We start from the raw sequence: 23,503 nt of genomic DNA, 5'->3' as shown, positions 1-23,503 counted from the left end.
AAAGGTACCACATGGATGGGGACTTTTGAAATTTCAATGCCAGATTTCTGCTGCTAGTCCTCAGCAGTAAATAAGTAAGTAAGCTGAGATAAGTTGCTTCTGTATCTGGCTGGGTTCTGTGGGAACAGGAGATTCACGTGGAGAAGGGCCTGGACTCAGTAAAATGACAATTCCTCCCTTGGGAATGGAGCAGGGGACTGTAACACACTGGAGCCTGGCTGCATTTGAAATTTTCCCAGCACCCCTATGCATGGGGAGCCCCCTGATTGTCACCAGGGCCATTTTTGAAAACCATACAAGTGCATCTCAAAATGCTTCTTGTGGTTTTGGAGACGTATGGGTGTGATGCAAACTCCACAGGCCCTTGGGATGCTCTGGTCATTCCTGACACTATGAGCTCGTGTCTGGGAGCTTGGGCTTTGGAAAAGCCCCTGCTCTGATGGCTCCTAGACAGGCAGGGCTGAGGCAGGCCCCTGCAAAACCCTGCGTGATCTGTGTGATGTGAGAGCCCAGAGGTGTAGGGAGAGCACAACTCCTCAGAGCAGCTGCTCTGACACGGAGCTCTGCCCCATAGGAAATTTAGCTCCCCCACCAGAGTCTGAACTGTTATACAGTGCTTTTCTTTCTTATCTCATGTGCTCTCTCTGCAACAAAAAGCAAACAGGACTAGACAGTGGGTGACAAACCTCAACACCTCAAAATACTGACACTGAAGTACTTGGTTCAACTCTGACCTATATACTTCTTAAAATTATATTGCAAATTTTTTTTCAAGTCACAAATTAATACATAAGATCCACAGAAAATGCCTTCTCTGAGTTTAGTTTAAAACAAACAAAAACCCAAACAAACAAAAACCACTCAGCTCCCCAAATTATACATTGACAGTCTATTTAGAGTGTGACTCACTCTCATTAAGAATCTCTCCTGCTAGCAGAAAACAAAAGGAGTTGTATATTTATTCTCTTTAGCTAGAGTCACAAGCGATTATGGCTCTTGATAAAGCACTTCTGAAATAGTGATAAAACCCTTCAGAAATAGTGATACACTGAAAAGTGGCAGAGTGGTTCAGGAAGAAGTAAATTTCTCAAATGACCCATCAAGCCATGAAGTCAAAATGAGACACCTGTTGAAGACAGAGGCTAATAAGGGCTCCACAGATAAGAAAAGGATTACCCTTTTGTCTTAAAGTTCAAGAGGGAAGGTTTGAGGCTTTCATTTGTTGCTCTATCAGGCAACTGAAAAGAAACTGATTTAATACACTGTTCCCATAGTTTATGTGGGATGTAGTTCATCAGTTCTTTGACTCACCTCATACTCTGATCTTCTTCAAAGACTCTAAAAGAGTTATGCAAAGATTCAGAGAAATGTGGACTGTCTTTTGCTGCTGTTGCATATACTGCTGCTGCAGAGGAGGCTGCAGGACACAGCTTGAGGCTTATGCTGCTTTTGAGGGGTTTCTCACACACACACCAGGGGAGCCCAAATTGTTCACACATCAGTTATTTAAAGTTGGTCCCCAGACGCTGAGACAGGACACAGCTGTTGCTGCAGACAGGTTGTTGAGATCTGATGGGTTCCTTTGTCTCCCTGGTGCCACACTACAGCTCCTGGCAAGTAGATGTTAGCGAAAAGGATTCTCTTTCAGGACAGATCCAATACTTGGATCCTCTGGCATTCATCAGTTTTCAAGTATCTTATGTTACATTTCACATATTTCACTCAAAGTTTCAAGCTTAAATTCAGTCATGCTTTTCAGCTCTAATACCTATGGGGTTTTGTAAGTTTATTTTTCATTTATTGGAGATTTCTACTTTTAGGGATTTTTACTTTTTAGAACACACTCTGGAATTCTCATGGGGTAATTGACTACTTTTTAACAGTCACATAACAATAACAATATAAACATGAGCAGGCCAGTAATAAACTATAAATAATAGCACTTTGAATATCTCTTTCCTAACAAAAATTCTCTTCATTTGTCTTTCCTGGCTAGATAGCTGTAGCTGAAAGTGAAGGAGCCAATCAGTGCATCAGAAACACAGAACTGAGATTTCTTTTCTCTGACAGTGTCATTTTCACAGAAAGCTACTATTCCAGTTCTGGAAGCAGGTACTCCCAGTGCTGTCATTTTTGTAATTCTGATGGGAAATCTCATGATAGTATTTTCTTTTCAAAACCCAACTTCTGGAGATATGGTCTCATACTCTGTCATACTTTTATTTCACTCGTTAAAACTTTAGACATCAAAGAATACTTAAAGTTCTGTTAAAGTACATAATTATTTTAAACATTTCTCTTTATGCCTATGCCTTCACAAAGTGTGGGTTTAAATTGTGATTTTACATTCGAGGGCTGATTGTACTTTATAGCTTAATTTTTCCTTTTAATGATTGTTCAGAACAGTTTTTCCTTCTGACATTATGTTACAGTGTAACGCATTATTCAGTATATTAGCAGAAAATTTTCTCTGTTTGGAAGAATGCCAGCATCTCTTTAAATGTGCTTTGAGCATGCAAATGAAACCTACAATAGCTCTTGGCCAGGTGATGGTCAGTGACACAAGGAAAACCTCAGGGTGAGGGGCAGCAGGAGACACCAGAAACGAGCTGCAAATTGCACGGTTCTGCTTGTCCTCAAACCAGCAGGCTTTGGCTGTGTCTTGCAATCCTCCTCCCCTCACGGCGGCTCTTCCTGAGACACAAGCTGCCCAGTGGGTTATTCTATTATTTTAAACACAATTTGCAGGTGGATTTCCCCAGGGTCCCTGGTGCTGCAGCAAGCACAGCCAATAGCCCAGGAGCCCTCCTGCCCTGGTGCAGGGTGGTTCTCGTGCTGGCCCAGCCTTGGTCACGAGTTACACAGCACCAGCTTGGCTGGCCCTCAGGGATGCTTTTCTGTGCTGGCAAAGCAATTATAGGTGAAGCTACAGGTGTGCAGCCAGGTGAGCCACCCTGCACACTGAGCTCTGCCAAGCCAGAGAAGGGGCTGTCTCCAGTCACTGCTTGTCACAGACATCTTTTATGAAAAATCCTTTCCTTAGGATTTTTTTCTCCCTGAGAAGCTGAGAGGCTCAGGAACAAAATGTAAACAATGGTTATCTGCTGCTGTGGAATGCAACAGGTGCATCTGGGATTGGTCTCATGGGGTTGTTTCTAATTAATGGCCAATCACAGTCAGCCGGCTTGGACAGAGAGCCGAGCCACAAACCTTTGTTATCATTCCTTTCTATTCTTAGCTTAGCTAGCCTTCTGAAATGAAACCTTTTCTTCTATTCTTTTAGTATAGTTTTAATATAATATATATATCATAAAATAATAAATCAAGCCTTCTGAAATATGGAGTCAAATCCTCGTCTCCTCCTTCAACATAAGACCCCTGTGACCACCGTCACAACTGCTCTCTTCAGCCCCTGATCCAGCAAGCAGAGCCCTTGCTTTTGTGACAGTGGTTTCCAACCTGGGAGGTGAGGAAAGTGCAGCAATAAAATCCCCCCCATCTGCTGACAGCTCGTGCCCTCCCACGGGACTTGCCCTGTGCAGGACAGACATTGTGGGATGGTCTGGCACAGGGTCACCTGCCTGCTGCAGTGACCTTCAAGTGCTCCAGCCACCCATCGAGATCACACTTGTTGTTAGCAAAATATAAAATTGATTAGAATTAACAGAGAGAAATAATTTGAAATGGAAATGTAATTGTGATGAGATGATGAAGAAATTAATATTGGATCTAATGAGGTAACTAAAGTACTTCAAATTGAGATTGCCTTGATTCCTTATCCTTATAATTGCCAAAGTTTAAATATGCAAGAGGGTTGGAATTTAGGAAGACAATGTTGGCACCCTTGAGTCATCCTTCCATGGCTGCATTCAGCAGGTAGGCAGTGACACGCCATGCCAGACCTCTCAGCTCCACAGCCTCTCTCAGATGGAAACTCTGGAGTCTAGGAAAAAACAGTACCAAAGATTCTCCTGACCTCCACTGGTCCAGAATGTCACTATTCCTACTTTAGTGATGACAAAGAAATACCTGCCAAACTTGTTCTCCAACTACATGCAGAAATATTTTCTTTTCAGTGAAAACCGAAGTAATTAGAACATGAAAACTGTTTTCTAGATAAGCTTTCCCACAATCCTTAAAGATTACTTATATAGGAAAGGAATGATTCGACAGATTTTCTTTAAAGCCACTGTTTATAATTCTGCTTTCAGCAAAAGATATTCCATGTGATTTGACCAGTTTTATGAGCTTTTTTTTTAAACAAAGGTGACTAAAAAACACTCAAAATTCAATGTCTGCATACCACCCAAAGTAGCTCTGTAGGCAGATGATGCATCCCTGGTGTCTCCTCAGGGAAACAGAAGGCATCTGGACCGGGCACAGCAGGTTCAGGCAGCCAGAGCAGCATGGTGAGAGGCTGGTACTGTAGATACAGCACAGGGCAGGGTGCAATGGGCTCCCAGGGCTCAAAGGGCTGTGGGCACAGGCTGTGAAACAGGAACACGGATGCTTGCCCTGAAAAAACTCAATTCCAGCTGCCCATCACACGGGGGCTTGCTGAAAGTGAGAGAGGATCATCAGTGTGTGATCTGAGAGCAACAAATAAGAAATTAAATGTCACCATTGCAAAGTGTTTAATCACTGCTCCCATTCTGTGTTCACCTTTACGTTGATTTTCAAAGAGCCACGGGAGCTGCATGGAGCCAAGCCTCTGGGCTGGCTCATGGACTCCTGGCACGCAGAGCAGCAGAACTTGGCGGGGGCTCTGCAAGGAGCTTGTATCCCCCAAAATGTGGGGGCATTGCTCAGATATTTTCTGAGGTGCCTCCACAGCAGCAAGACTAAACTTGGCAGCCTCAAGGCTGAACTGGGACTCACCTACCTTTATCTCAGGTAAGGGAGGAGCTAGCTCACAGAAATACAGGAAAAGAACTCATTTTCTTTGTTCTAATTGCCCTTTCATCATTAAAAAACTGGCTTCCCTTCTTGAGAGAATTCTCACAGAGCTTGAGGAGTGTCTGCGTGGTCTTTCTTTGTAGGAACTCCACTGTCTGGTAGTACTGTGTCTTACCTATCATTTTCAGAGGTGCAGCAGATTGTTTTTCTTATCTGCTGTATCCATGGTTCAGGTGGGATTTCTCGTATGCTTGCTGTTCTCTGGTTCCCCAAGAGAATGGAACAGGCAGCTTGAATCCATATCACCTTATGGTGCCCAACTTCATGATACAGTCCTCTTTCTTAGGGAAGGCAGAGGAGAAGCAGCCTCTTCTCATGCAGTGCTCATGGCTGTGCAGGACTTGTCTTGGCAAGGCTCTCGATGGACTGTGGCAGCCACAAGCACTGAGGCAGGAACAGAGAAATGTCCCCAGGGCCAGAGGTGGCAGCTGGCACAGCCTTGCAGCAGGCCAGAGCCAGATCTCCTGCCCTACCCTCATCCTGCTGCACGGGTGGGTCCCTGCTCAGAATGCACAGCAGCAATGAATTCACCTCTGCATGCAGCAATACATTCATCTCTGCATGCCTTGTGGGAACATCTTCCTGGAAGATTTGCTGTTGTTCCTGGGCTGGTGGGTTTCTCAAGCCCCAGAAATGAGCACTGCAGTGCCCACAGAGCTGCCAGGGCTGCCTGCTCTGAGCCTGGCACTGTTATCTGATTGCTCTTCTATCTGAATTACAGAGCACAGAAAAACGGTCTTGGGGATTTTCTGGGGATGTGGAAAATGTATTTGCTTTGACTGGCTCTGCTTTTAGAGAGGTGTGATAGACCTACTGTGGGAAAATAATTCCTTGTGCTGTAATTTGGCACGTCACTCCAGTATGATTGTTTTGTTTACATCACATACAATTCTGACACAGATGCATGGTGTGGTTTTACACACCTTATTCCTCAGCCTTTTACACTTCTCTCCTGTCCTGTCAGGAGGAAAAGGAATGCTCTTGTATATTTTCACTATGATAAAGCTTTTAGTCCATTGTTTCCTTTCTACTTTCCTAACCTAATGTTCAAATGCTTAAAAAAAATAATAATCAACAAATTACTTTGGTATGTTTGATGTGACCTTGTTATTTTCACAAATACCAACCCCAACAATTTGTAATAAATATCTGCAGTGTAAAATATAAAGAGAGCTGGCAGCTATGTCTCTATAAATAGCAACCTTTCCGTGGTGCCTCCCAGGCTTTCTCAGCTGCTTGAAGACTTTGGTTACAATAGCTGATATTTTTGTCATTTTCCCCTCTGCAGATTCTCAGAGCTGTTCTGCACTTGGCCTCTGGGAAACAGAGGTGAGCAAGAGTAATGGAAATTAACAGCTGAAAAATGAAATGTTGTGAAAACATTGGCCCCTCTCCTGGTGCTTTATTAAAAAATGAAACTTTTGCTTATCTGGAGTTCTTGTGTGAAAAACCTCATAGCCCCAGTGGGACACTGTGGGATCCAGGCACTGCTGCTGCTGCAGGGAGGGTGCTGGGCTCTGCCAAGGGGGACAGCACGGATGCCAAGGAGGGCATTGATCTCTATCCACACCAGATACAGCTCTGGGCAGCTCAGGGAAATTCAGCAGCACTCTCTGACAGCAAGGAAGAGCATGACAATGTGACTGATATTGTCCTTTGACAGGTTATCAGTGACGATAACTGACCCAGGGGAAGGAGCTGACACGTGCTCTAAGCAAGGCAAAGCAATGAGTGTGCCAGGGGCCACAGGGGATCTGAGCTCCAGCCAGGGAGAGCTGTCCTCTGTGCTCAGAGTGCCACAGACATCTTTTATGAAAAATCCTTTCCTTAGGATTTTTTTCTCCCTGAGAAGCTGGGAGACCTCAGGAACAAAATGTAAACAATGGTTATCTGCTGCTGTGGAATGCAACAGGTGCATCTGGGATTGGTCTCATGGGGTTGTTTCTAATTAATGGCCAATCACAGCCCAGCTGGCTCAGACAGACAGCCCGAGCCACAAACTTTTATCATTCCTTCCTATTCTATTCTTAGCTGGCCTTCTGATGAAATCCTTTCTTCTATTCTTTTAGTATAGTTTCAGTGTAATATATATGATAAAATAATAAATCAGCCTTCTGAAACATGGAGTCAGATCCTCGTCTCTTCCCTCATCCTCAGACCCCTGTGAACACGGTCACATTCAGAGCTCTGCAGCTCCCTGGGCTGGGCTGGGCTGGGCTGGTCCTGCAGGGCTGGCAGGGCTGGCAGCAGCCCAGATGTGACCCTGTGAGAGATGCCAGGAGCCCAGATGTGACCCTGGGTGATCAAGGTTGTCCCCACAATCTCCTGCTCTGGTGACAGCTGCCTGCCCGGTGACAGGGCACAGGCACACCCTGGTCTCAGCCTGCCCTGCTGAGGCTTTATCAGTTTGCCCCTTCTCAATGACCTCCTTGGGGGAAATTCTGGGTTCAGGCCCGCAGGTGACAGGGCGCCACTGCTGCAAGAGGGACAGGGCAGGTACACCAAGGTGCTCACGGTGAGGAGGGACCTCTCCACTAGCCCTGGTGCACAGGGTCACGTCAGCCACCTTTGAGCTGTGCTGGTAATAAGAGCAAAAATAAAGTTCCAGCCTGTTACAGGCAGTAATGTACATCTGAACATACACTCATTTTACACTTTCAGTGTTACACTCACTGACAAATACAACAGCCTGTAGGTTGTTAAACAATCTGAAGTTAAATTCAGATTTCTGAAATTTCTTTTTAATAGATTACCAAAGGGTAAGGGTTACATGAACTTCAGTTTTGATGTAAAAAGCAAAACCAACCTTTTGCTAAAGATTCCAAAGCTCAAAAAATGCACTCAAAAATTTGTTTATGGCCATATTTAATCCTAAATTTCAAATAAAGTGATATCATTTACACCTGCTTGTATAGTCTAGCATTATTCCCAGAAAGACTAATCAACAGATTTGATGCAAAAGATTAATGACAGTCCTCTCAGGAGACATTTTGTTTACTAAACAATCAGCTCTATGCAAATTCCTGACTTACCATGCCATGTTTAATGGCTTCTTGAGGGAGTGTAACAGTTTGTTTATGTTTTCATGCAATTACTTCAGCTGAGAAGTTGCTTTTAGGGAAGAGGTGGAACTTGAAAGTGGTTGAACTTTATTGTCCAATGCACTGAAGGAAGACTCTTTCTGTGTAAACCAAACAGAGCTGGCTTCTGCATTCACTTTTAAGATAAAAAGCCACAACAACCCCTTTTTCACACGGTTCCCAATGCACGCTTTGCTGTGCTGAGGCTGTGTGAGAGCCCCTGAAGGAAATGCCGCCGGGAAGCTGCACTCGGTGTGCACAGCGTGTGAGCTGGCTGGTGCAAACCAAACATGCAAAAACAGCACAAGTGAAAGATGGGGGCGTTGCTGGGGGGTTGCTCCCACACCACTGTATGGGGGGCACTAAGTGATCAGCGGCATGCTGAGGAACAAACAGATGGATTTGGGCTGTGGGTGCAGGGAGCGGAGCCCTGTGTGCAGACAGAGCCTGGAGATTCCAGCAGAGCAAAGAGCCATGCAGGGGACAGGGGTGTCAGCCATCAGCCATTTTTCAATGGCATTCCCCCAGCTTTAATTTTCTGTACAATTAAATTCAAAGTAATTTTCCTATGAAAAGACAGCTCAGAGGATAAAAATGGCCAAGGACTAATTTCCTGTAAGAGTATGGGACTATGTAGCAGAATAACAGCTCATTTAGAATTAACAGATTCAAAAATTGATGCATTATTTACTTGTTTTTATTTGTAATTAATGGTGTTACAAACCATTGTATGGTTCTGATTTAGGTCATTGCGCAAATGTTTGGTTGTACTTTCCAGCCTGTGGAAATGTGCCACTGGGTGCTGATGGGATAATAGAATCACACAGAATCTCCTGAGGGCAAAGAGACCCACAGGGATCATCCCCATCCCTGTGCCTGCCCAGACCCCCAGTAATCCCACCCTCGGCATCCCTGGCAGTGCTGTCCAAAGGCTCCTTTGGCAGCTCTGGGGGTCCCTGGGCTGTGGGACCCTCCTGTGCCCAGTGCCCATGGTGGGGGTCCCTGGGACCCTCCTGTGCCCAGTGCCCATGGTGGGGGTCCCTGGGCTATGGGACCCTCCTGTGCCCAATGCCCATGGTGGGGGTCCCTCACCCCAGGGACCCTCCTGTGCCCCAGCCCTGACACCAAGGCTGTGCGTTCAATCCCTCATGGGCCATTTGCTCAGAAGTTGGGCGCTGTGATCCTTGTGGGTCCCTTCCACCTCAGGATATTCTGTGAATCCAGACTCTGTGATGTTCCAGACGAACAGGCTGGGCACTGCAGGGAGGCGCTCCACACTCTGCTCTTTGTCTGCACTTTGGATCTCTGTGATTCTTACTCCCACGGATTCTCACACAATTACAGCCTTTGCGGTTGGTACTCTGCCTTCTTGTTTTAATAAAATATGGATAAGGCTGGACAATTTTTTAGAAGATAAATATATTATATGAGTTATTGGAGTAGTTATACTGGCACTGGCACTTTACACGGCAGTTTTATTGCCATCTCAGCAAGTGTCATTTTAGCATAATTGCTTCTCAAGTAATACAGGATGGGTGCAGATACATATTATGTAATCACAGAAGAATGTTAATAAAGAACCTTTTTCCAGCCTTTTGAGGGATTTCTTTTCCAGGCAGTGAAGCCTCACTGGAGCTAAGCTAATTAATGTCAACTTTATTGTGGAAAACATTTTTATCATTTGCTTTGATACTAGGAAATGTAGGATGATTTTTCTATTTAACCCTGAAGAAAAATAATGAGCAAAGCAGTCAGTCAGAGGTATGGAGCTCTTGTACCAGTGTCGGTATTTTGAATAACAATTTATGAACCTGGGTATCTGTGGGTGTCTTTTAGAGCCTTTGTTTGATATATTTCTCAGTGTTCTCCCACATCCAGGAGATGCCTCAGGATCTGCCCAGCCCAGTACACTCTCCTGGAGCCCCACATCATCTCAGCAGCTCCTGGAGGAGGTGGGTCCCTTCCATGAGGGAACTTGAGGAATTTTAACTGTAGCTGCCAATTGACTGAAACTCAGTGTTTGGCTAAGGTATATTTACTTGTGTGTACAGATGGCAGGAAAACCCAGGCCTGAATAGCATGGAACTGGTGATGCAGCATGATCCAGGTGTCAGGGAACAGCATCACTGAGTGAAAGGTAACATGTCACTAAGTTTTGGGCACTATCAAGCACAATTTACTGGATAGTTTGTTATTACCAGTAGCTTTATTCCCCTCTTTCAGCATTTCACATCAATCTTAGTGCAAAGTGACAGACAGCTGGGGGATCTGATAGCATTACATGAAAATTATACAAGCCACAGAGAGAATAAATGTTTTCCATCTATCTTTCTGTCAGCGGCCTTGGGAAAGATCAGCTGCAGATAAATAACATTTATCTCCACCAGGCATCACCACTTGTGCCTGAGGAACATGAATTCCTGGAGATAATGAAGTTTGGATTGACCTCATTCAGTGCTCTGGGGTATTGAGGGGTTATTCCCAGTACTGGGACCTGGCCCCTTGCCTCCACCATCTACCACCCTCCATCCCAAAATTGGGCAATTGCTACTGGCTGTCTCACTTCCTGAAGTATTAAACCTTATTACCAAAGTTTGGATGGCTATGTATCTTAACTACACAGCAAGCATGTTTATGTGACTTGTAAAAATTGTCAGTGTGCGGACAAAAAGTTGTATCCTAATCTATATGAATGAATGCCATGTCTGAAGTCCAATAAACTAGTGATGACTGTTTCACCCATGGCAAGGGCTGGTTACACAACAAAAACGAGTCATCACTGTGGTAACCAGAGATCTCTCCAGATACAAGTCACAAACTGAACTGCAGAATTGTGATTTCAGTAGCATTAAAGAAGAATCAGCTATTGGAAAGATAAAAAAAAAATCTAAGTAAAACCATAATTTTTGCAGTCTATTAAATGGGTTTGTAAAAAGAAAGAACTGACCCTTTTGGGGAGGAAGTGGTGGTTGGGGTGTCCCAGTCCTGCCATTCAGTATGTGGATGCTCTCATCTCTAAGGGTGAAATGTTTTCCATGCCCTGCTGCTTTGTGCAGCACCACAGAATCTCAGCTCCTCGCTCTGAACTCCCAGCAGTCAGCAGGAATTAAACTGGACTCAGAGAACAGGACTCTGAGAAGGGATAGAAATAAGCCAAGGAGCTCATTGGCTAAATATGGAGTTGCTCCAGCTTTGAAAAATTAAAAAAAAAAAAGCCATAAAAAGCAAAGTCATAATCCCTCTCAACACATAGCACAAAGTGGATTTTGAATCTTCCCTTCCATTTCACATCTTGTCCCTAAACCACTCTTGATCTTGAATTGGACAGGGAAACTGTGGCCACAGGAGAAAGTCTGGGGAGTGACCTATTTAAATTCCTAAAGGGGGATTTAATCCTTAATTTACATACAAAACACACATCCACATCCACACCCACACACCCATCCACACCTATTTTGCATGAAAGAATTGTCCTAAAGGGGAATTTAATCCTTAATTTACATACAAAACACACATCCACATCCACACCCACACACCCATCCACACCTATTTTGCATGAAAGAATTGATAAGGAGCAGCAAGAGATGCAAGCTGCACAAAATTATTTAGGTTAATCAAGACTAGGTGATGATCTTCAAAGTGTATAAAAAGATGATGGTGTGAATGGAGAACAAGACGATGAGCAAAATTCAGTTTTGACACATGCAAAGTAATTTGCACAGAGGAGTTAATTGGAACAATTTATACTCCTGTCTAGGCTCTAAATTAACTGTAATAACCCAGAAAAAAAGATCTTTGTATCACTGGGATAGCTCAAAGACTTAACATGTAGATATTTTCTAAGGAGCAAGAGTCATTGGAATGCAGAGGGGACAGGATAAATCAACACTGGAAGTATTGGGAAACTGTCACAGAAATCACTGTTACACACTCCCCCAGAATAATCTGTTCAGGTCAGTGTGTCTCAAAAAGGACGTGGATGAAATAGCTGGATCCAGAGATCAGTTCTGGAAATGACTAAGTGCTTGGAGAGAATTTATGGGGCCTGTAGGGCTGAAATGGCCTGAATTTATTGTTGGGTGAAAAGATTGAGTGGGAGATCTGAAAAGCATAAGAAGTAATGGTGGGGTATGATGAAATTATTGGTATTATGAAATTAAAAAGTAGGTGAGTGCACATCCTTTATCACAGAGCAGAAAACAGAAGGTCTGTCCTTGCACAAAGGCGGGAGCAAGCTCAGGAAAGCAAACGCAGAGAGGGAGTTTCCCACACTATTCACTGCTGAGACTCATTTCTGGGAGCTGTCAATAAGGCCAAAGCCTGCACCCATTTCAGGAGGTCAGGCATTCATGGGGAAAACAGGAACCTCCAGACCTAGTACAGTGAAGATTAAGAGCTAAGCAATTGCAATTGCAGCAGATAAAGGTGTTTGTGAGCCAAGGCTTGAGCTGGGATCCAGCTGGTGTCCCGGACACCTGGGGCAGGTGTTCTGTGACCCTCGGTGTGGGCACTGGGAGGTGAGAGCACTGTGAGCTGCACACCTGGGCACACCTGTGCACACCACACCTGGGCACACCTGGGGCAGGTGTTCTGTGACCCTCGGTGTGGGCATTGGGAGGTGAGAGCAATGCGAGCTGCACACCTGGGCACACCTGGGCACACCTGTGCACACCACACCTGGGCACACCTGGGGCAGGTGTTCTGCCTGTGCCAGCTGAGGCTCTGCCCACCCGGACTCCTGGGGGTGCAGGAGGAGCAGACCCCACACTGCTCCCACTGCTGGTGCTCTGCCCATAGCCCAGGGCAGGAAGAACCAGCACAGAAAAGACAAAAGCTCAGAGGTCTCCTGATGATCAGCTGCTCACCTGGGAAAGGTTTCGTTTCAGGGACTGCACATAATTTCACAGGGATCAGGAGGTTTGGTCTCTAGCCTGAATTTCTCTACTACCGGTAACATGAATTTGCTTTCCTCACTGTAGAAAAGAAGGAAAAAAAAAAATCAAAATTTGCCAAATGAAAAACACCAAAGTCATTAAGGGGGAAAGTTTTGGGTTTTTTTAAGCTTCAGTTTGTAACAAATAATGACAATTTGAAAGCATGCTGTTGGGAGGAAAGGGTTAAAATCAGAAGATTTGGCAAGGAAGGAATAATTTCACTTAAAGTGGTGCTCAAAGACCACTCTCATGGACATGCCTGTCTCCTGCTGAGAGAGAGAGATCATAAAAGCACAGCCTTGTGATAAACCTTTAACACATTTAAAACACGGGCAGACAGCAGTTCCTGCTGCTGGGCATGAGCTGAGCCTCTGTCCTGTGTCCTGTGTCCTGGGTGTCTGTGTGTCTGTGTCCTGTGTCCTGTGTGTCTGTGCCCATGAATGAGCTGAGCCTCTGTCCTGTGTCCTGTGTCCTGTGTGTCTGTGTGTCTGTGTCCTGTGTGTCTCTCCCGCCCAGCGTTGTTAGTGAGGTAATGAAATAAATCTACTCTGCATGTTGGCTGTGTTTTGGTGGTTGCCATGGTTACCTGTATGTGTTGATTCACACACATGCTGAGAATTCCCCTTAAGGTATAAACTCTAACAACATCTTAGTTTGACTTTCAGTTAACTACAGAAGAGAATTTTACTCTGAAGATAATTTCTTCATTTCTTTTGACACAATTTATCATGTATTAGTTTTAAAAATAATTAATTACAGTACCCTGCAGAATGATTGGCACAATGTGTGGTACCTGTCATCACCACAACCATGGGAGAAGGAGCCCTCCAGTGGGTGGGAGAATCAGTTTCCTCAAACTTTAGCAGAGAAGGGAAATACAGAAAATCTTAGAAATGAGATCTATTTTCTTAAGTGCTTTCCTATGCAAAACCACTCCCACTGGTACTGAAATGTAAAAAGGTCTGTGGTGCCTTGTTTGACAATTGGGAAGGCATAAAAGGATGATATCGTAAGGAACACTTGCTCTGGCCTTTTTTAGACTTAGCACTACCAAAATAAAAAACAACCATTTTGTCTTCTCTTCTGTGGTTAATATTGTGCTTCAGAGAAGCAAAGTTTTATCTCTTTTTTTTTTCTTTTTTCTTTTCTCCTGTCCTTAAATGTCCTTTAAAGACTGTGCATAAGTCCATTGTCTAAACTGCAGCCTTCTCAGCCATGAGGATGGCTGACCAAAGAGGCTTCTGTGGGGAAGGATACCGAGGGAACTCTCATCCCCATCGTGTACCATCCTCAGTGTTCCTGTTTGGGACTGCAGGAGCTCCCAGTTTGTGTTTGGGACTGCAGGAGCTCCCAACTCGTGTCTGGGACTGCAGGAGCCCCCAGTGTGTGTCTGGGACTGCAGGAGCTCCCAGTTTGTGTTTGGGACTGCAGGAGCTCCCAACTCGTGTTTGGGACTGCAGGAGCTGAAGGCAGAGTGGTCACACAGCAAGGGTGGGACACTGGAAGCTGCATCTGTGAATTAGCAGCATACAGGGACTCAAGGACGGAAGAGGGAAATGGACCAGAAAGTTCCATTTTGGTTTGGAAGTAGTTGCTACAAAGTATGGGAGAAGCAAACTGAAGGGAGTAAAATCAGCAGGTCATTGCTGTGCTAGGGAAGGAGTTACGGCTGGTGTTTCAAACAATGCTTTCTGTGGCCTTAGAGGCAGGAGAAAGGAAATGTTTGAAGTATCTAAACTGAAGTTGACAGTCTTTAAAAAGTCCTAAGGAATTAATAAACTCATAGACTCCTGTGGAAATACAGCTTGTAATATTATTGCCTTTAACTTCCCTTTGGGCTTGTGTAGAAGAGGTGCTGAAATGCTGAAGGCCAGATCAAAACTGTGAAAAACGCCAATCACTTGTTTTTAAAATTTTAAAAGTTTAATAGTAATAAAATGGTTATAAAAATAGTAATACAATTAGAGTAATAATAATTTGGACAAATTGAATTAAGACAATATGAGACAACAAATACAAAGAGTTACGGACATCCGGGTACCTTTTTCTGGGCAGCACGAGCTCAAAAAAGGACCCCTGTTAACAAAGGATTAACCCTTAAAAACAACAGCCTGTTGCATATTCATACAGCTCATCCATGATGCATAAATTCCATTCAAACCCAGGATTCTGTCTGGTCATCATCAGCTTTTTCCTCTGGATCCTGACAGCGCCTTCAAGGTGGGAAGACGTTCGTTCTTTCTGATAATGGAGCAATAAATTCTTTTTCTCTGAAAGATTCAGGTGTCCTGTGGCTGCTATCTCACTGCAAATCTTTCCTTTAAAAAAAAATCCTACATAGCACAGTTTCTATTTTAACATTTTTTATAATCTAAAACTATATTTAACACACTACTTAAGAGAATTAATACAGCATTACTTTCTAACACAACACATATAATATTCATTTTAATATTTGTGAAAAGCCAATCATAAAGTATGCATTTTTCACAATAACATTTAAAAATATTATCTTCTTTTTTGCAAAATTACACAGGCCATTTCTCTGATATGTAAATTAAATGTTTTGCATTGTGGTAATAACTAAACCTTCTGCCTGTTTTAGAGAGAACAAGAGAACAAATAAATAGAACAAATAAATACAGAGATGAGATTTCAGAAAGGCAACCCCAAAGCACACCCTCGGTCAGCTGCCTTTCTCTCAGCTCCAGCCCAGCCTCTGGCTCAGCCAGGCTGGGATCTTGCAGCAGGTGCAAGTCAGAGCTCCAGATCACACTTCTGGTGAGACACATGCCCTTAAAGATGCAGAATGAATGTGTCTTTAAAGCATGTGCAAGATTTATTTCTTCATTTCTTTGCACACATAAAGAGCATGACATTTACACTTTGAGCGGGACAGAGAGTGCAGCTGGTCTGGATTTTTCTTTTCTCTTGCTTTTACAGCATTACTGTTTTCTTTACAATGCGATTATATGAGCAAGCAATTGGATTACTGAGAGCATCCAGCTCACATTTCCTCTTTTGAAAAGACCTGTGAAAATCTTTATACCTATGCCAGGAAAGAAATAGAGATGTCATAAAGTAAGTGTCTAGCCTGCTATCTCTGCAATCTGATTATCCATGTAAGTGCACTTATGTTCAAAAGCGCTGTATTTTCCATTTCTTTATCTAGCTGTTTCTCAGAAAGATCTTTCTATTTTATGTGTTTGAAATACCTGCTGGTGAGGGATGTCCTTTATGGCAGGTAATTAGCTTTGTGCAATGCTCTGCCTCCCTCTTCGCAGAGCTCTGTCCCTGGGGCTCCCCTCACAGATGTCACACACATCCAGGGAGGAGCCCCCACACCACCCATCCCTGTGCAGGGACCTGAGTGCTCTGCAAGCAGGAGTCGCTTCATGGAGCACTGCTGTCAGTGTCTGTGCTGAGGGCAGTGAGTTTGGCTCTGTTCACAGATGGCTGTGTGTGTCTGGTTCCCACAAAACACAGCAAAACAACAACTCTGGTAAATTTCTGGGAAATAAACTATTTTGAAGGATACTACTTGAATAAGAGAAACAAAATCCTACCAAATAACTAGTCACACACCAATATGCTTTGAGAAAATAATTCTTTATTGTGTTTGGGTATTGTTATTACCTGTTTTTACTGTGCAATCAGTTCTGCCCCCCCTCCAGTGGTTTCTTTGTTCAAGAGAGAGCAGTGGGCAGCAGTGGCCAGGGAGGACACTTGTGACTGAGAGGGTGAGCAACTGCTCTGTGCCAAGCGTAAGAGCCTGAATGAGGGATGTGGGACTCCAGGGGCTCTCCAAATGCAGTTTATTGTACCCAAGGTGTCACAGCAGCCCAGGGCCGTGGGTGACAGAGCTGTGCCCACAGCTGTCAGCTCCAGCTGCAGGCAGCCCTGGACACCCTGAGTTTAGGTTCCAATGCATTATAGACTTTTCTGTGCTGAGCATCTTCATACAGCAGAACCAATCTGTACCTTAACTGTTACCTATAGCCCATCACAACTGCTGTAATTACCATATTCATGTCACTCTTCTCCAGTCACTAACAGTCAGTACATTACAGTTTCAGCTAGAAGTTGTTTTTCAGTTTTCTTGCAGTGGAAATTTCTGAGACCTTTTTTCTGCTTGCCACATTTGCTGTCTTGTTTGCCTGTGCTCTCTTTGTGCTTGGTAAAAACATCTTCTTGTTTGGGGTGGGTTTATCCTTTGCTCTAAGCCATAAACCCCCTTCTAACTAACACACCCTTTGCCTCCTTGGTTATCCAGTGAGACTGGCTCAGCAATTCTTTTCTTCTATATCAAAACTTGCTTCCAACTCTATTTGTTCTTCAGATTCTACATTCAGAAATCTTTCTGTCATGCACACATATCTGTGAGACTTTCTTGTCAAACTTTCATCCTCCCCAACAGCCAAGGCTCCAAAGGAAGCCTCCAAAGGTGGGGCTGCACCAAGCCAGCCAAGCCAACACAGAGAGGGGACTGGGAAAGCAGGGTAAGGATAGAAATGGAGTTGCGCAAAAAGTCTGAATCTTGAGTGGTAACACTGCTGAAGATGACAGGAGGTAAAGTTAGTGGCACAGTAAATAAAAAGAAAGGTGTGAAGATAAGAAAAATATTTCTTAAGAAAAATGCCGCCTCCAAAAGCCTGCTGAAAATGTTCAGCTTGCTGAAACAGAGAGCTGAGGAACACATTATTTGGCAAACTGGAATGAGTAATTAAATGCAATGATAAATTGCATTTAATTACTAGAGACTCCCCTCACAGATGTCACACAGTGTAGGTAACCAAAGGGAAGTATTGACCAAAGCTGAGCAGAAACAGTGAGAAATGGAAGAAAATGTGTTTTCTAACAGGCAAAATACCGAAGGAAGTAAAATCTATCACTTCTGCTCAGACAGCTAAATAAACCTACATCCAAGACTGGATAAATCTGAAGCCACTGATGGAAAACATGTACCCAGACAGAATGTGGAACACAGGGCTGCAAACAGTGAGAAGAGCACAGGAAAAATGGACCTGATGTCTTGTGAGTACAGCATTGGTACCAGCCAGGGAAGCAAGGAGGAAGCCTGGGCATCCTGTCAGCAAAACAGCAGAAATGGATGACTACTGCCAAGAGATACTGGCTTTAACCGGTGATTATTGTTGGTTTGCTTTATTTAATGTTTGAACTGATAAATAATGTAATTTCTTTTCCATTTATTTATCTATGCCTAATTGAACAGGATTAAGTGGCAGTACAGATAATGAGGTTTACTGCTCTGAGGTTACTGTGCTAACTGTGGAGCTGATACTTTATAGCTATGAGGTTAGATTCATTAGCTGCCTCCCCTTGAGCAAAGCCAAAGTACATTTTCTGCATGTGAACTGACTCAAAATTAATTCAGACTGGTACCTCAATTTCTTTGTCTTTCATAAACAGGAGGAGAATAAAATGGATTCAAGTATTTTCCTAAAATGTTTGTTAATATTCTGTTTTATCAGTCCCAGTGAATTCCTTTCCACTTCAGGCGTGCTTATTTTCTACTTTGCCTCCGTTTCATCTTATTTTCCCCAGCAGGGATGAAAGCAGACACCAGATCTCTTCTCATCCTGACCTGAGCTGGAAACCAGTGATGTTAATCACGCCCTGATTTCAGTTTCTGCAGTGCTGCTTTGGAGAGCTTCTCTTGCTGCCCTTGCTGTGCTGGGAGGAGGGAGCAGGAGAGCACGGGGTGCTCAGGATGCCCCGGGATCTGTGGGATCTGTGGGATAGATGAGCAGGAGAGCACGGGGTGTTCAGGATGCCCCGGGATATGTGGGATCTGTGGGATAGATGAGCAGCAGAGCACGGGGTGCTCAGGATGCCCTGGGATCTGTGGGATCTGTGGGATAGATGAGCAGGAGAGCACGGGGTGTTCAGGATGCCCCAGGATCTGTGGGATCTGTGGGATAGATGAGCAGGAGAGCACGGGGTGCTCAGGATGCCCCAGGATCTGTGGGATATGTGGGATCTGTGGGATAGATGAGCAGGAGAGCACGGGGTGTTCAGGATGCCCCAGGATCTGTGGGATCTGTGGGATAGATGAGCAGGAGAGCACGGGGTGTTCAGGATGCCCTGGGATCTGTGGGATATATGGACATGTCACAGGGCCCCTGAGTGAATCCTGCAGGGGGATGGAGCCAGCCCAGCTCTGCTAACTATTGCTTCAGATGAGTAACTGGAGCTGAACTAAAGCCTCAGACTGAAGTTCTCTCAAGATTTACCTGAGACTGAGCTTGTGTTGAGCTCGTGCTCAGTTGTGTAAAAGGCAGCCCTGAGGCCAGTGGAAGCTGGCAGATAAGGAAGCCACAACTCAAAGTTAGCTGCTGACCCACTGTGAGACAGAGGAAGAGTCCAGTAAGATGCTAGAAGAGCCCAGACCAAAAATCCCCTCTGTGCCAAAAGGTGTGTGCAGGGTGTGTGAGGGGTGGGTGAGGATCAGCTGCATGGACTGTCAGGGTATAAAGGGACAGGGATTCCTTGGTTTGGGCTCTCTCCCAGAGGCACACATCTCCAACTGTTTCTTCCAGTGTACAAGTAGAATAAATTGGACATAAAGCTCAAAACCCTGCTGCAGAATACTCAGGGCAGCAGAGAAAGTTTTGTACCAGTGACCTCACCTGCATCCCCAAAAAGCCCAGCTGAAGATCCATCTCTCTGGGCACCCTTTGGGGCTCCTCAGAGCAGCACCCTCAGGCTGGAGAGCTCCCAACACATCCCTGTGAGCGCTGTGATTGTCTGGGTCAGCAGCAGAGAGATGGGCATTAATATCTGACTTGAGCACACCCTGGCCCTGTGTCCCAGATAGAGGAGTCAGGTGTTTAGAGCACTGTGACCGTGTTCACAGGAGTTCTTGGATGAGGGAATAGACGAGGATCTGACTCCATGTTTCAGAAGGTTTGATTTATTACTTTATTATATATATTACATTAAAACGATACTAAAAGAATAGAAGAAAGGGCTTCATCAGAAGGCTGGCTAAGAATAGAATAGCCAAGAATGATGACAAAGGCTTGTGACTTGAACAGAGAGTCTGAGCCAGCTGACTGTGATTGGCCATTAATCAGAAACAACCACATGAGACCAATCACAGATGCACCTGTTGCATTCCACAGCAGCAGATAATCATTGTTTGCATTTTGTTCTTGAGGCCTCTCAGCTTCTCAGCAGGAACAACCCTAAGGAAAGGATTTCCATAAAAGTTGTCTGCAGCAGACATCTTTAAACATTCTTCTACCCAAAGCTAGTAGAAAGTATTCCTATTTACCAATTACTTTAAACAGGCATTTCAGTGAGTGTCCATAGCTTTAGGGATGCCTACTTTCATTTGGGAAGATAAAAATGGTGTTTTTCTCTGGGATGCATTTTATCTTGTCAGTAAACATCACAGTGTCACCAGCCTGCTCTTGCCCTGAGTTGTGAACAGTGCTGCACAGCTTGTGATTTGTGGTGTTCATGCAGATCCTTTGGTATAGTCTGAGAAACTTAAAATGCAGTTCAGAAGGGACTAGAAGAGATTATTTTAGTGAAAGTTTCTAGTATTTTTCCTCTGCACACAGCAGCCCCTGCATCTGGCACAGGCCAAGCAGCGGCCCTGGCCTCCCCATGCCCAGAGCCAGCATCTGCTGCTGGCAGCATGGATTGAACTCCATGGCAGAGCAGATTCACTGCATTCAACCAAAACCACTTCGGTAATAAAACAGGGCTGGCAGGGCTGATTTTGGAAGCACATCTCCTCTGCAGATACTGCTCGACCTCACGAACCAGAATCTCTGCAAAACTGTTTCCTTCCTCCGCCAGGGAAGGTTTGCCCACAGATGTTGAGGTGGCCTAAACAGCAACTAATTTAAAAGCTGAAGTAGAAATATATTTTTGGTTCATGAAGTACAAAAGTCCATGGAGATCCCAGACAAGGCTAGATTTATTTTTACTGCTAAGAGCTATTTAGGCTTCAGGTTGTTTGTTACCAACTTGCAGTTCTGAGTATTTTGATTAGTGCATGAAGTCTTATTACTTGCTTTGCAACATTTCTGCCTGCAGGAACAACGACAGTGCTTTGGAAAACTCATGTTTTTAGAGCTTTTAAAATATACAGTCTGCCTCAGAGAAGATTAAAGTGCTGCTTCTTTCCTTTTCCAGGAATTGACAAAAATGTAACAGAATATATTTCAGCAAAAGGAGTAGCAGAAGAAGCAAATATTATAAATTCCAGAGCCAAATATTATGATTTCTTGTTCTCAGGTACCCATGAATTTTCCAGACAGATGTGTGGGCCAGGCTTTCTCATGGCACTATCAGTTAGAATGACTCATTTCTGTCTGTTCTAAAGGACTACTAAAAGTACTTTTTCCTCTGCACTCTTTGTGCAGATGGGTAGCGAAGGTGGCTGTGGAAGTTACACAGAACACCACAGCGGGAAGAGAAAATCATTTGGATTGGTTTGTGGATGGGAAAAGCTGCAAAGAGAGGCTGAAGCCATTAAGAAATGTTGTGGGGGAGCACGCAGAAGGGATGTGGAGATGTGTGAGACGTCGAGGCAGGGACCACCATCCCTGCAAGGGCTGTGAGGTACCACCTGCACAGGTAAGCACAGAATCCTGCTCGGGCTGTGGATGGTGCCAGGCAAGGAAGCTGCTGAGCACACTGGAACATCTTGGCTCCTGCTTGCAAAATGCTAACAGGGTGCACTGGGCTTTTCTTCAATGACAGCTTATTCAAGTGAGACCTGAAATTATAATTAGAAGTAGGATGCACTTGTCGTGTGCAAATATGATAATTGGTTCATAAATGTATAATGCTGTTAATTAGCGTGTGATCTCTTGTAACAGAGGAACGTGTGTTGCTGTCTCCTGAGCCCCTGAGGACAGGATAATGAATCACAATTCAGTGCTCCCGTAGTACTTGGGAAGAAAAGAGCATCACTCAGTTCAGGCTCCTCAGAAACTCTGAGCAAAGGAAGGAAAAAAAGAGGAGTCTTTGCAAGGGCATATCTTTCTTACTGAAAAGCTAATAATCATCTAATAGGAAGAGAGAATTTTTTTTCTGTTCAACAGTGGGAAAAAAATCTTTTTACTCTTTTTACTCTTTACATTACTCTGTCATATCCAGTGATTGATGGTCACCAGAGTATGACTGAGGAACATTTCTGTTTGTATCCTAGCATGAAAGCTGCATAAACCCAGCCGTTAAAAAAAGCTGCAAGAAAAATGTACTAACACACACACATGCGTGACCATGTTTAATATCAGCTCTAGTTGCAGGAATATAGAAAGTCACACTGGAAGCATAAATATATGGGTTCCAAGAACAGATGGCTCCATCCAGAAGACTTGTAACACTCAGTGTGGCATCATTCGTTATTCATGTAGCTGTTCACTTTGTTTCTCCTCGAGTTTTATTTGAACAGTTGTTTTCACTTGAAAGATATGCTCAGAAACAGCTGCAAGCAGTTGGGGACTCAGCTTTTGTTCTGCACCCACATTGTGCTGGAGATACCAGGGCTTTCACCCTGCTTGGCTCTGTGACACGGTTTGAAGTGGGTGTCATCCACTGTCTCCTGGTGTGAGCAGATCTGAAAAAGGTGGCTTATCTGTCCCCCTGACTAAAATTCTGCTTCACCTTTAACCATTTCTGATGCTATCAAATATATTGATGGAAACAATAGAGAACACAGCTTGGTTTCAAAGGAAAGAGAGCTTTATACAAACCTTGGGCGCATCCTCTCTTGGTATGTTTTGGGTTACAGCACAGCATCTTTGGCTCAGAGCTGTGTTTGCATGGCAGAGCTGCCATCAGCCCCTCTGCCAGCCCTGCAGGCTTTGGCTTTCCAGCCTCATGGGAAGATTATTCCTACAACCCATTCACACCCAAGACAGTTAAAATGAATATTGTTATAATGGGTTCACACACCATGGCAAACCAACCGAGCCCCACTAGCAGGGAGGAAATGGGGATGCTGTAGGAGAAAAGCAGCAATGAGCTGCCTGTCCAGCAGCAATGAGCTGCTCTTCTTCAAGGTCAGCAAGTCCCTGGGCATCAGTTTCTGCCCATTGCTTCTCGCCTTATTGCTGGGCACCGTGGAGGAGAGCCTGGCTCCAAAAGGAACCAGAACACTTCGGACTGGTCTGTAGTGATAGCAGGATGTGCAAAGCCTCTGGTTTAAGGTCAGAAAAGAGATGATACAAAGCATTTTTCCCACAATTTTTTTAACATTTACTGTATGACCTCAGCAGTCATAATAAAAAAATGTTGTTGTGGTGCTCTTAATCTGCACTCTGATGGCTGGTATTTGTCAGGTTTACAGTTTTCATTTCATTTGTTGCCTCCATCTGTAGAAAGAGAACAAATGTCCGAGAATGGATAGTAAACCATCCAGCTGAAACAAGTACTTGGTTTGGGGAAAGGTTTCCTGTTGCAGGACAAATGGATTTCTGAGAAGACATAAAAATGTGACTTCTGGAGAGCAACACATAAAATGAAAGTAAAAGCAAGAGAAGCTGCTGA

Source organism: Zonotrichia albicollis, chromosome 6 (genome assembly GCF_047830755.1).
Source record: "Zonotrichia albicollis isolate bZonAlb1 chromosome 6, bZonAlb1.hap1, whole genome shotgun sequence".
Taxonomy (NCBI): domain Eukaryota; kingdom Metazoa; phylum Chordata; class Aves; order Passeriformes; family Passerellidae; genus Zonotrichia; species Zonotrichia albicollis.
Note: the sequence above shows the minus strand (reverse complement) of the source record.